Raw genomic sequence first — 12283 nt, 5'->3', positions numbered from 1 at the left:
GCGGCAATGCGGGAGACCCGAGTTCGATCCCTGGGTGGGGAAGAGCCCCTGGAGAAGGAAATGACAACCCATTCCAGTATTCTTGCCTGGGAAATCCCGTGGACAGAGGAGCCTGGCGGGCTACAGTCCATGGGGTCACAAAAGTGTCGGACACGACCTAGCGACTAAGCAACAGCAAGAGTGGTAGAAAATGGTCCCAGAGCAGTCGCTCTAGACCGGGTCCCTGAGAAGCACCATTACATCACCTGGAAACTCGTTAGGAATGGAGATTCTCTGGCCTCTCCGCAGAGCTACTGGATCAAAAACGCAGGCGTAGAGGCCCAGAGATCTGTGTTTTAACAAGCGCTCCAGGGGATGCTTGAGAACCACTGTGCCAGGCCATTCCGGTGGCCTCTACACCCAGCTATCCTGGGTCAGCTCTATCCATGCCCCTTGGTGGATGGCCTGAGGCAAGTACTCCCTTTCTGAGACTCAGTTTCCTAGACTCCGAAGTAGAGGTAATACTGGAACTCACCTCATAGGGTCGTGTGGGCTAAATGCAGGAATACCTATGGGGAGAGAAGCTTAGGACAGCCTGGCACTTAGTAAGGGCTCAAATCACATTTTAATTCCTACAATACTATGATATCTCCTTTCATTTTCACACCTCTGCATATATTATTTATCATCTCCTCAGCTCCAAAAAGGACGTTAAGGCTCAGAGAGGCAGCAAGAGATGCCCAGGTTCCTGGTAAGGGATTCAGGTGGGATTTGAACCCACCAGCTCAGGTCCCAGATTAAATAGTGATTAACTAAACTACACATCTCTTGCTGGGAGCACCGCCCCGCTCCCCCGCCCCCCCTCCCACCAGCTTTGATCTTCGGAAAATCCAGACCCAACTCAACAAAACCTAGAGCACATTTCCAATGTGCACAGCCAAGGCCACTGCAGGAACTGCAGATGTCAGGGCAGGACCCAGATTCTGCCTTCACCCCAACAGAGCCAGCAGTCCCACCGCATAAGCAAGACTCGTGTGGAGCCATTAGAGAAAAGTCAAGATGGGCGTCTGGGCACAGCGTGGCCCCAGAGTCCACAGCCAAACCCCTGTCATTACAGGTCTATGACTTTGCCCTGCATCACGAGAGAGGAAATGGGGTTCAGCATGACTAGCTCTAAACGAACACAGGGGATGCCTAGGGGTCCCTCTTTAAAAAATAAAAAAAAATAGTATTCCCAAGCACCACCTTTTCCACCATCAGTTCCCAAATTCTCCTGAGGATCCACCCATCATTTCCAATATCCATTTGGGGGAAGAAATGTCGACACTTGCCACTCTCAAATTTTCAGTGCTTCTCCTGTTCTCTGGGGCTTCCCAGAGATGAATGATAAAGGATCCATGATTCTATTCCAAGAACTTTGTTTCCAGGGATATCTTTCCCAGGAGGGCAGCAGGAGGAAGGGGGGAGCCAAAGAAATAATCAGAAGCTGCCGTGGGCTCGCTGGGAAGACTGTGTCTAAGTGAGGTGGGTTCAGCATGAGCCATAGCCTGAGTGACGCCGAAGAGGACAGACCCCGCGTCCAGCAGATACAGGAGCCTGCGAAGTGCGGTCCTGCCTGCTGCCCTCCGTCCCTGCTTCTCTGACTTCTTTATCTCAGATAGCTCAGACTGGCTCTCCCGAGGGATTCAGCTGGTCCCTTGCCTTTTCCCTGTCCACCTGCAGAGCACCTTTGCAGTGAACAAAAACTTCCTTGGAATTTGCCATTATCCTGGGAAGGGGCGGGACCCACAGTGGCCTCCGTCATCCCCTTTAATGCTCTGGGTGCTGCCGCCACCTCCTCTGGGCCCCACGTCTAGTCTGATGTCTGTGGAGAGCTGGCATCCTTCTTGTCGCCTATCCTCACCTTATCCTGCGGGTAGACCCAGGATGTGCCAGGATCCACCCCACAATGGTAAAATGTCATTCTCAGCACAACTCGCCAAGAGCCCCAGCCTCCAGGGGACATTTACAGTGTTAACCTGGGCCCCTGGGGGGGCCCACACACGGATAAGAGCACCAGATGGTGCGCCAGAGGGGAGTGTCAGTGTCTTCTGCCTCTCTCGAAAGTGGCTTGAGCAGCTTAGAATGATGTGCTGGTCGCCATGACAACAGGAAGCGGCGCCATCATCCCGGAGATGCATTTCAGCATGCAGTTGCCTCCTGTAAGCCGGCCCAGGTGGTTGCCTCACCTGTCTTCATGAGGCTTTGTGAGCTAGGTAGTTTGGTGCTCATCGAGCCTTCACCCCTCTACCCCACAGTCCAAGATTTCCCAAGAATTCTGACAGGGGCAACGTGTCCAGGAAAAACTCTGATTTCTCTTTCCCTGGAGAAACTCAGGTAGCCCAGGTGGCCAGGGTTCCACTTCAGCCTGCCTGGTGCCTCTGAGTTCTCACCCTACTGTGCCTCATTTTAAATTAAAAAAAAAAAAAATTTCTTTATTTTATTGAAGCATAGTTGATTTGCGATGTTGTGTTAATTTCTGGGTCCAGCAAAGTGACTCAGTAATAGATCTAAATATTCTTTTTCGTATTTTTCCTGCTGTGGTTTATCATAGGATATCGAATCTAGTCTCATGCGCCGTACAGCAGGACTTGGTTGTTTATCCATCCTATATATACTAGCTTGCATCTACTAATCCCAGACTCCCAATCCTTCCCTCCCACCCCTTGTCAAGCACAAGTCTGTTCTCTGTGACTGTGAGTCTGTTTTTGGTTCATAACCATGTTCACGTGTGTTTTATTTTAGATTCCACATGTAAGTGACACCACATATGTTTGTCTTTCTCTGTTTGACTTACTTCACCTCATGTGATCATCTCTAGGTCTACGCATGTTGCTGCAAATAGCATTATTTCTTTTTCGGGCCTGAGTAATATTCCATTTACCTATGTGCCGCACCTTTAGCCGTGCATCTGTTGATGGACATTTAAGTTGCTTCCGTCTTGGCTCTTGTTAATAGTGCTGCTATGAACACAGGGGTGCGTGTATCCTTTTGAATTCCAGTTTTGTCTGGGTGTATGCACAGGAATGGGATTGCTGGATCATATGGCAACCCTATTTTTAGTTTGTTTCAGAAACCTCCATACTGTTTTCCATAGTGGCTGCACCTAAAAAAAAAGACATTGGGTGAATTACACTTAACTAAAACCGATCACTTTAAAGCCAGCAGTTCAGCGACGTTTACTTTTTATTCTTGACTGTGCGGGGTCTTCACTGCCTCCTGCAGGCGCTCGGCTTGCAGGGGCTGCTGTCCGTTGCAGTGGTTCCTCTTGCTGGGAAGCGCTGCCTCTACAGCACCAGCTCAGTGGCTCTGGTGCCTGGGCTCAGTTGCCCCGAGGTATGTGGGATCTTCTCAGACCAGGGATCGAGCCCATGTCTCCCGCAAGGGCAGACGGATTCTCTACCACTGAGCCACCGGGGAAGTCCAGTTCAGTGGCATCCAGCACTTTCCCAGTGTTGTGCGACAACCGCCTCTATCTAGCTCCAAACCAGGTCACCCCCTCCAAGTAATAATCTGCACCAGTTAAGCAGCCCTTCCCCAGCCTCCCCCCTGCCCCAGGCCCTGGCGACCCTGAACCTCTGTCCTGTCTCTTATGGATGTGCCTTTTCTGGTTATTCCAAATAAATGGAAGCATAAGATATGTGTCCTTTAGGTTCCGGCTTATTTTACCCACATCGTCACACATACCAGCACTGGGTTCCTTGTTATGGCCGGACCATATTCCATTGTATGGCTACACCATAATCTGTGTGCCCATCCATCCGTTGATGGGTTATTTCCACCTTTCGGCAACTGTGGATGCTGCTGCTGTGAACATGTGTAGATGGGATTTGTCTGAGTCCCTCTTTCCAAGCCTTTTGGGCACAGGCTTCTCTGCACCTTGTTTTCTTTCATATGCTCGCCCCAGCCATGCACCTGACCCCCTGACCCTGCACCTGACCCCCTCAACCCTGCACCTGACCTCCCTGACCCTGCACTGACCCCCTGACCCTGTACCTGACCCCCCGACCCTGCACCTGGTCAGAGCATCCTGGAGACGGGGTGAGGTGGGCTTCACCACCTTGTTACCTAAACTAGTCACACAAACCCTCCTTCCCCAGTGCCGCCTCTCTGCCTGGCCACACCTGCTGTATCCTCCAAGGAAGGGCTCTGGGAAGAGCCAGATTTCATCTGCCCTCCAGCCAAGCTATTAACAGAGCCTGTGTGCCTCCATCCGGGCCTCTCCATCCGGGCCTCGGGGGAGCTTCTCTCTGACAGCTGTTCCCCGAGCCAGCAGCTCAGCTCCCAGGCTCACTCAGATAGAAATTTCATTTTCACTCATCAAAGTAGCTATCATCACTGGGATGAGGGTGCTGCTGCTGCTGCTAAGTTGCTTCAGTCATGTCCGACTCTGTGCGACCCCATAGACGGCAGCCCACCAGGCTCCTCCGTCCCTGAGATTCTGCAGGCAAGAACACTGGAGTAGGTTGCCATTTCCTTCTCCAATGCAGGAAAGTGAAAAGCGAAAGTGAATTTGCTCAGTCGTGCCGACTCTTTGCGACCCCATGGACTGCAGCCCGCCAGGCTCCTCCAGCAAGAGGGATGAAGGTGGAGCTCCCTAAATTCAGGGGAAAGTGCTCATACTGCAGAGGAGAGCCGCGTGTGGCATGGCCGCAAAAAGCACTTGCCCTTCAATGTTCCCGGACCTCCCGCTCCCCGCCCCAACCCCCACCCCATCATCACCTTCAGAAGCAATGAACTTACCCCGCCCCACTAACTTGACACTGTACAAGGGCTTTACCCACATCCCCCACCCCCAGCATCCTCTGAGAAAATGTCAATATCATTTCCATCTGATAAGGAGAGCGAGGCTCAGAGAAGGGGTGTGATTTACCCCAGGTCAGCCAGCTAAAAAGTGCTGAAGCAGAGATTCAGGCTCAGCACTGTTTCCAAAAGCTGCGCTCAGAATCACTGGAAAAAAAAAAAATCTGCAGTCACGCTCACCCAGTCCTTCCCCTAGAAAGGATGCGCTGGCCCGCGGTCAGCTGGATGCCACCACCTTGCTAGGGACACTTTGGGGTCCATTCACCGCCCTGCCCTGGGCAGGCACAGCAGTGGTTGATATCTCCCTCAGTCCAGGACGGACATCACTGGCTCAGCATCATTGCCACGGATGAGTAGAGTTCCGTGTTTTCCAGTCTTTTCTCTGTTCTGACTCCAGGGGCTGCCTTCAAGCGCAAAGGCCAGCAGTGCCGCTAGATAAAGCGTGGACAGGAGTGTGAGCCTGGACTGTCCAAGGTGCAGACTCTGAGACAAGGATTCACACGCTCATAGTTGACTTGGAGCTGATCCCAGGATGAAGCAGACGAGTTGGAGAGTGGACTAACGGAGGAAGACGAGGAAGACCGAGGGGCCAGACTGGGTGGATCAGTGAGGGCATCACTCTGCTAGGGCTGCCGTCACAGAATGCCACAGACAGGGGGCTTCAGCCACAGGCATTTATCTTCTCACGGTTCTGGAGGCTGGAAGGCCAAGGTCAAGGGGGCAGCAGGGCTGGTGTCTCCCAAGGCCTCTCCCCACAGCTTGCAGAAAGCCACCTTCCCGCTGCTTCCCCAGCGGGCCACTCGTCTGTGTGTACAGCCCTGGTCTTATCCGAACCCCAGTCCTATGGGATCAGGGCCCCACTTAATCTCCATGACCTCCATAAGGGCCCTCTCTCCAGATACAGTTGCACTGGGGTCATACTCAGTTCCACCTATGACTTTAGGGAGACACACTCCAGTCTGTAAGAAGAAGCAAGTGGTTGTGGCCACTGCCCTGCTGAGGCGCTCTGATAGGTGGGGCACGCCTGAGCTGTCCCACGTGAGGTCCAGGGAATCAGGGGGCCTGTCCCCAACTCTCACCCTATGTGGTTGAAGGATGCTCCCCACACATCGACCCCTTGCCTCCTCCAGGCTGCCCCGGGCACACACCCAACAGATGCCCTTGGCCAGAGACAGCAGTCAGCAGGGAGTCACGGGGCCCACAGCACAGAGCCACTGGGGTGCCCAGGCACGGTGAGGGTCCCGGGGACACGCCATGGGGCATGCTGCCTACTCCCATCACCCACCACTGCCCAATCCTACCCAGCAGAGCCCACCCTGCCCTCCACGAATCCAAGGTCTCCCCAGCTTAAGAAGCTTCCACCCTCTGGGTGCCAACCCGGCATATGCTGGTGAGGAATACAGAGCCCTCCCCCCACCTCCCTGAAGCTCCCACCTAGTCGGGGAAAGAGCAGAAGTCACGGGGAGCAATGCCATCATGATGAAGTTCAGGGGACTTGGGAGAATTTATATATTAATGACCCAACTCATCTTTCAGGTCAGTAAAAGGCCTGCTGAGTGTCAGACACTGTACCCGGGACCAAGAACTGAAAGTCACAGGAAGTATAACTATTCCTTTTTAGAACCTTTTCAGTTTCAAGTGGCAGAAAAATAAGTCCGTCGCTGTAACTGTTTCAGGCATAGCTGTATCCAGGTGTCCAGGCAACATTACCAGGTGTCTGTCTTTCTCCAGCAGTGAGGAGGCACTCACCAGGCACTGCCAGGCCCTCTGCCACCTGGCTATTTGTTTCTTTTCTCTACCTTCCTCTCAGCTCAATTGGCAGCTGAGAAATGGATGCGGGAGTCAGGAATCTGCCCTTTACTCATGATGTGACATTGCTCTGGGCCTCGGTTTCTTCTTCTGTAAAAGGGGCACAACACAACCTGTCCTGCGGGGCTTTCAGAACAATTAAGGGACTCGACTGCCGGAAACACGTGGTGTAAACATCCCCCCCCCCCTCACCTCTCTCCTCTCTCTCCTGAAGAACCGTTAGAGACCAAGACCCAGAGTCCTTGGTCCCGAGAAATTATGATAAACGGGTCTCAGGAACTCCTCAGACATCAACCCTGTCTGCAGGGCATGTAGCCAGTCCTGTCCACCGCTCATGTGCTCTTTCACACGTGCGCGTCCAAGCTGCTGGTTTAACTCAGTATGGGCTGGTGTGGGCCCCACTCCACACTCGTGGTCTCCTTCTTTACCATCGCCACACACGGGACCTGAAGGTGTACCCTTGACTTTAGGACCCCTGATCAGTTATCCTTTGAGGAAGAGACCATCGGACCCGCAGGGTTTGGGGTTAACTGGTGTCCCCCAGCCTCTTTGTTTGCGGTGCCCGGAGCAAGGCTCGGAGACCAAGCAGCCTTGCCTGAGGTCACACGAGCCTTCTCCATCCCCACCTGGCTCCTTGTTCTGCGAGGGCCAGCCAGCCCCTGCCCCCTCCCCTTTGTGCGGGTGCATGCGTGTGCATGTGTGTGTGTGCGCGTGCGTGTGTGCGTGTATGTGCATGTGTGCATGTGTGTGCGTGTGTGCGTGCGTGTGTGCGTGTGTGTGTGTGTGCGTGCGCGTGTGCGTGTGTGCGTGTGTGTGCGTGTGCGTGTGCATGTGTGCGTGTGTGTGTGCGTGCGCGTGTGCGTGTGTGTGCGTGTGTGTGTGTGCGTGTGTGTGCGCGTGTGCGCGTGTGCGTGAGTGTGCGTGTGTGTGTGCGCGTGTGTGTGCGCGTGTGTGTGCGTGTGCGCGTGTGCGTGCGCGTGTGTGCGTGTGTGCGTGTGCGCGTGTGCGTGCGCGTGTGTGTGCGCGTGCGCGTGCGTGTGCGCGTGTGCGTGCGCGTGTGTGTGCGTGTGTGTGTGCGTGCATGTGTGTGTGCGCGTGTGTGTGTGTGCGCGTGTGCGTGCGTGTGCGTGTGTGCGTGTGTGCGTGTGTGCGTGTGCGTGCGCGTGTGTGTGTGCGTGTGCGCGTGTGCGCGTGTGTGCGTGTGCGTGTGCGTGTGTGCGTGTGTGTGCATGTGTGTGCGCGTGTGTGTGTGTGCGTGTGTGTGCGTGTGCGTGTGTGTGTGCACGTGTGTGTGTGGAGGGAAGCCGAAGGTCCCAGGCGGGGGTGATGGAAGCAGAGACCCTGGTGGCAGTGGGTGGGGTGAGGAGGGTTTGGCATGTGTAAGCGTGTGGGTGTGCGTGTGCGTGCGTGTGCATGCGCACATGTGTGCACCCGTGTGTGTGCACGCGTGTGTGTGTGCTCTGTGAGCCAGCCTCTGTGCGTCCTGTGTCCCTGCTGCTCCTTTGTCTGCGCTTTTGTGTCCAGACAACAGAGAAGGCAGGCAGCGAGTGTGCCATTCTCACCCAGCCCATCTCGCGATCCGTCTGCAAACAGACGCCCCGCACCTGCTCCCTGGCCTCCCCAGCCGCCCCAGCAGGTGCTGCAGCCGGCCAGCCTCTCCCCATCCTGCCCGCCCTCCCAGCCCATTTCTTCTCCTGTAAGGGCAGATTCTGGCAGAGCCAGGGAGGGGCCAGAAGGAACCGGAAAGGGGGAGACACTCCCTGCAGAGCCTCACGCCCAGACCCGATGCGCCCGCAGCCCCATCAGTGCATGCTCTGCACACTCACCAAACCTGCACACTCACCAAACCCTGCTCACCCCGGCTCTCTGCCTCCATCACCCCCGCCTGGGACCTCCGGCTTCCCTCTGGTCTGCTCCCCTCACTCCAGCCAGAAGGGTCTCGAAATGCAAAGCTGACCTCATTGCCCCCCCGCCTCAGCCCACAGCCCTTCAGGGTCGCAGGATGAAGAGTGAGCGCCTTGCCTTCCCGGTAAGGCCCTGCCTTGGCTGATTCCTGCTGACGGTCCCGCGTCCATCCCTCACCACGCTCCTGCTCCACTTGCCACCCGGCCGCCACCCCCGGCCCCGCCTGAGTGTCTTTGTCTCGGACAAGGACACTTGGAGAAGGGATGAAACCTTCTCCTGGTCAAAGTCAAGGCCGTTTGTTACACACAGTCCTTGATTGACCCATGTCCCGCCCCTTCGGGGCTGCTTTTAGTTGGAGATTACATAGCTATTTGTCTGTGTGTATACACACATGCTCACACACACGCACACACGCACACACACCAGCTTGTGAGATCCTTTATGGGAGGAACCTGCTGTTTTTCCACCCACGCACCACCAGAGCTCGCCCCCGGGGTCTGACTCACAGGTGGCCCTCCATGTACGTTGGTCAAAAGAACAACTAAACCTTCAGGTGTAAATGCTGCAGTTCTGGAAGGCTTCTCAGAAACCGTTTAATAGATGGACAGACAGAGACCCAGAGAAGGAAGGTGACTCACCCAAGGCTTTGTTGCAACGCAGGCATGCTGATGGTATAACCTGTGTCTGCCTTCCAAAGGGCACCTTCTCCTTTAGAAGCCAGTCAACCAGCTCAAGCGCCCACGCTGAACTGGCTGCAGAGCCGCTGTCCGCTTCCCAGAACTTGTCTGCCTGTGTGAGTTAGTGGTGTGTCCTCATCCCTTTCTCCAAACACCTGCTGCCGTCGCCTTGAGCCCCTCTCGCTGGGTCCTCCCTTTCCTGCAGCCCATCATCTCCCCGCCCCGACTCAGACGCCGTGTGAACCCCGTCCTCACTGATCCCCAGAGCAGAAGCGAATGCAAAGCTCTTGAAGAAGACGACTAAGGAAATTCGGGGCAAATAACAGTCACTGAGCATTTACTGTGTTCCAGCTCCTGGGCTAAACGCTCGAAGTGCAATGGCCGTAACAGCCCATGGTACCAGTACTGGTATTATCCCCATTTTACAGACACGGAAACTGAAGCTGAGGGACACAGCTAGGAGGTGTCTGAGCCGAGACTCAGCCCCAGCAGTCTGCATCCAGATCTGGCCCCGTCACACCTTCCCGGGCTCTCCGAGTGCCCGCCGCACTGGTCTGGGGGCAGCAGCCCACGCAGTCCTCCCTGCATCCTGCAGCCCCGTCTCCCTACCTCCCCATCCCCACGCGGCCACGCCGCAGCCATTCTGCAGGAACAACGCATTCTTTATTTATGAGATGCATCTGGACTCTGCAGATCGGCTGGGAATGCTGCGGTGTCTGCAGGCAGGAGGCAGAAAGTTCTGGAGGCCAGAAGTCCTCCAGGAGGCAGACAGGGGCAGGGCTCAGGGCCCCAGACTCTAGCAGGGGCACCCAGTGGGTCTCCAGAGCCCAGAGTGGGAGTGGAGGCAAAGAAATTTGGGCTTTGGATCCTCTTTGCATCCCGGCCTGCCCCCGGCAAGCAGCAGAGAACCCGGGGCGGGCTGGCGGCACAGAGACCGGAGACACACAGGCGCTGGGCATCTCCGCAGGCTACCACAAAACCCCACAGGGCAGGGCTTCCTGTGCCCACTTTATAGGGGAGGAGACAAGACTTGTAGAAGGCAGGAAGCTCTTTCTGAATTTTTAACCTTGCTTTGTCAGCCCTGTCCCCCACAAAGAAGGGAATTAAAGCGGCTTGCTGGGCTTCCCTGGTGGCTCAGATGGTAAAGAATCTGCCTACAATGCGGGAGACCTGGGTTCGATCCCTGGGTCAGGAAGATCCCCTGGAGAAGGGAATAGCTACCCACTCCAGTATTCTTGCCTGGAGAATCCCATGGACAGAGGAGCCTGGCAGGCTACAGTCCATGGGGTTGCAAAGAGTCAGACACGACTGAGCGACTAACACACACACACACACACACACACACACACAGTGTGGCTTATAAGCACGCCCTCAGGGGCTTTCCTGGTGGTCCAGTGTTTAAGAATCTGCCTTGCAATGCAGAGGACACAGTTGCGATCCCTGATCTGGGAAGATCCCTAATGCCGGGCAGTAGCTAAGCCTGTGCATCACAGCTACTGAGCTCACACACTGCAATTACTGAAGCCTGTGCCCCTTAGAGCCCGTGCCCCACAGCAAGAGATGCCACTGCAATGAGAAGCCTGTGCCCTGCAATGAAGAGAAGCCCCTGCTCACTGCAAGTAGAGAAAGCCCTTGTGATGCAATGAAGGCCCACCACAGCCAAAAAAATCAGTGAATACATAGATTCTTTTTAACTTAAAAATTCTTTAAAAAAGATTAAGGATGCCCTCCAGCCCAGGCAAAAAACTAAATATACAATGGAGAAAATGAGGCTCACAGAAAGGAATATGGAGTCAGGGATTAAGCTCCTCCTCCAAAGCCTGTCACCTGGTACTGCCTAGTTGCTAGTGGTGGATTGTGCTTTGGTCCCGAGCATCCTGGCAGTCAAGGCAAAGAGGGAACGCAGTTCCTTTCGAAGGTATCCAGGGTCTACAAGGAGAAAGGACGTTGGAAACACAGGTGTGGCAGGGAAACAGAGGAGGAACATCAGGCCCCTAATCAAATCTCAGATTCCAAAGTTCCTAGAAATTGTCCCACCAACCCGTATTCCACCACCTCTTTCCCTACTCCACCTGCCCAGGGTAGAACAGTCTCCTGACAGCCTCGAAGTGAAGTGAAGTCGCTCAGTCGTGTCCGACTCTTTGCGACCCCGTGGACCGTAGCCCACCAGGCTCTTCCGTCCATGGGATTCTCCAGGCAAGAATACTGGAGTGGGTTGCCCTTTCCTTCTCCAGGGGATCTTCCCAACCCAGGGATCGAACCCAGGTCTCCCACATTGCAGGCAGACGCTTTAACCTCTGAGCCACCAGGGAAGTCCAGCCTCTAGGAGGTGTGTTTTCACATGCGGCCACCAGGTGGCGGTGCGGCGCAGGTTTCGGGTGGAGGTTTGTTAGATTCCCGTGGTGGCCCAGTGGGCTGGAGGGGCCGGGAAGCGCCTGAGCTACCTTGGTGAACTAGTGTGGAGCCTTCGGTTGAACCTCAGTGAAGAAATCGGTCTCAGGCCCGGGCAGACTGCACTGCTTCCTCACAGAGGAAGGAGGAAGAGCCCTGGCCAGAGTGTCACGAGTCACTGGTTTTGAGTCTCAGCCCTGCTTCCCATTTTCTGTGCAAAAAAGCACATTCATTTGCACGTGCTAACCTATCTTCTTACCTGAGCAAGCGGTTGATAACGCCTTGCAGGAGGAAGAGGAGACGGAGCCAGCGATGCAAAGATCGTGGTCACTAAGGCCAAGAACAGCCGGCGGCTGGCGTGGGGGGGGAGGGGCGGGGGCGAGGGGGGTGGTGGTGAAAGAACAAGAGCTTCTAAGATACAGGTGAGGAAAAAGGGGGCCCAAAGGAGGCCCAAAAGGAAAGCCACCAGGGCCCCTGGTTAGGGACAAGGAGAGGAAGTGGTCAACGCTTCTGTTTCTCCTCATGGGTTCAGGGGTTTAGGAGAGTTCAAAGAGCCAGGATTTGTTCAAGTGTCGATGACAAACCCATCTTAAAACATCTTAAAAGGAAAAATATAAAAACACAGGGAGAAGGTGTTTTTCGGTTCATGTGATAAATAGCGCAGGGGGTATTTGCATAAC

This window comes from Ovis canadensis, chromosome 17 (assembly GCF_042477335.2).
Source record: "Ovis canadensis isolate MfBH-ARS-UI-01 breed Bighorn chromosome 17, ARS-UI_OviCan_v2, whole genome shotgun sequence".
In the NCBI taxonomy this organism is placed as follows: Eukaryota; Metazoa; Chordata; class Mammalia; order Artiodactyla; family Bovidae; genus Ovis; species Ovis canadensis.
Note: the sequence above shows the minus strand (reverse complement) of the source record.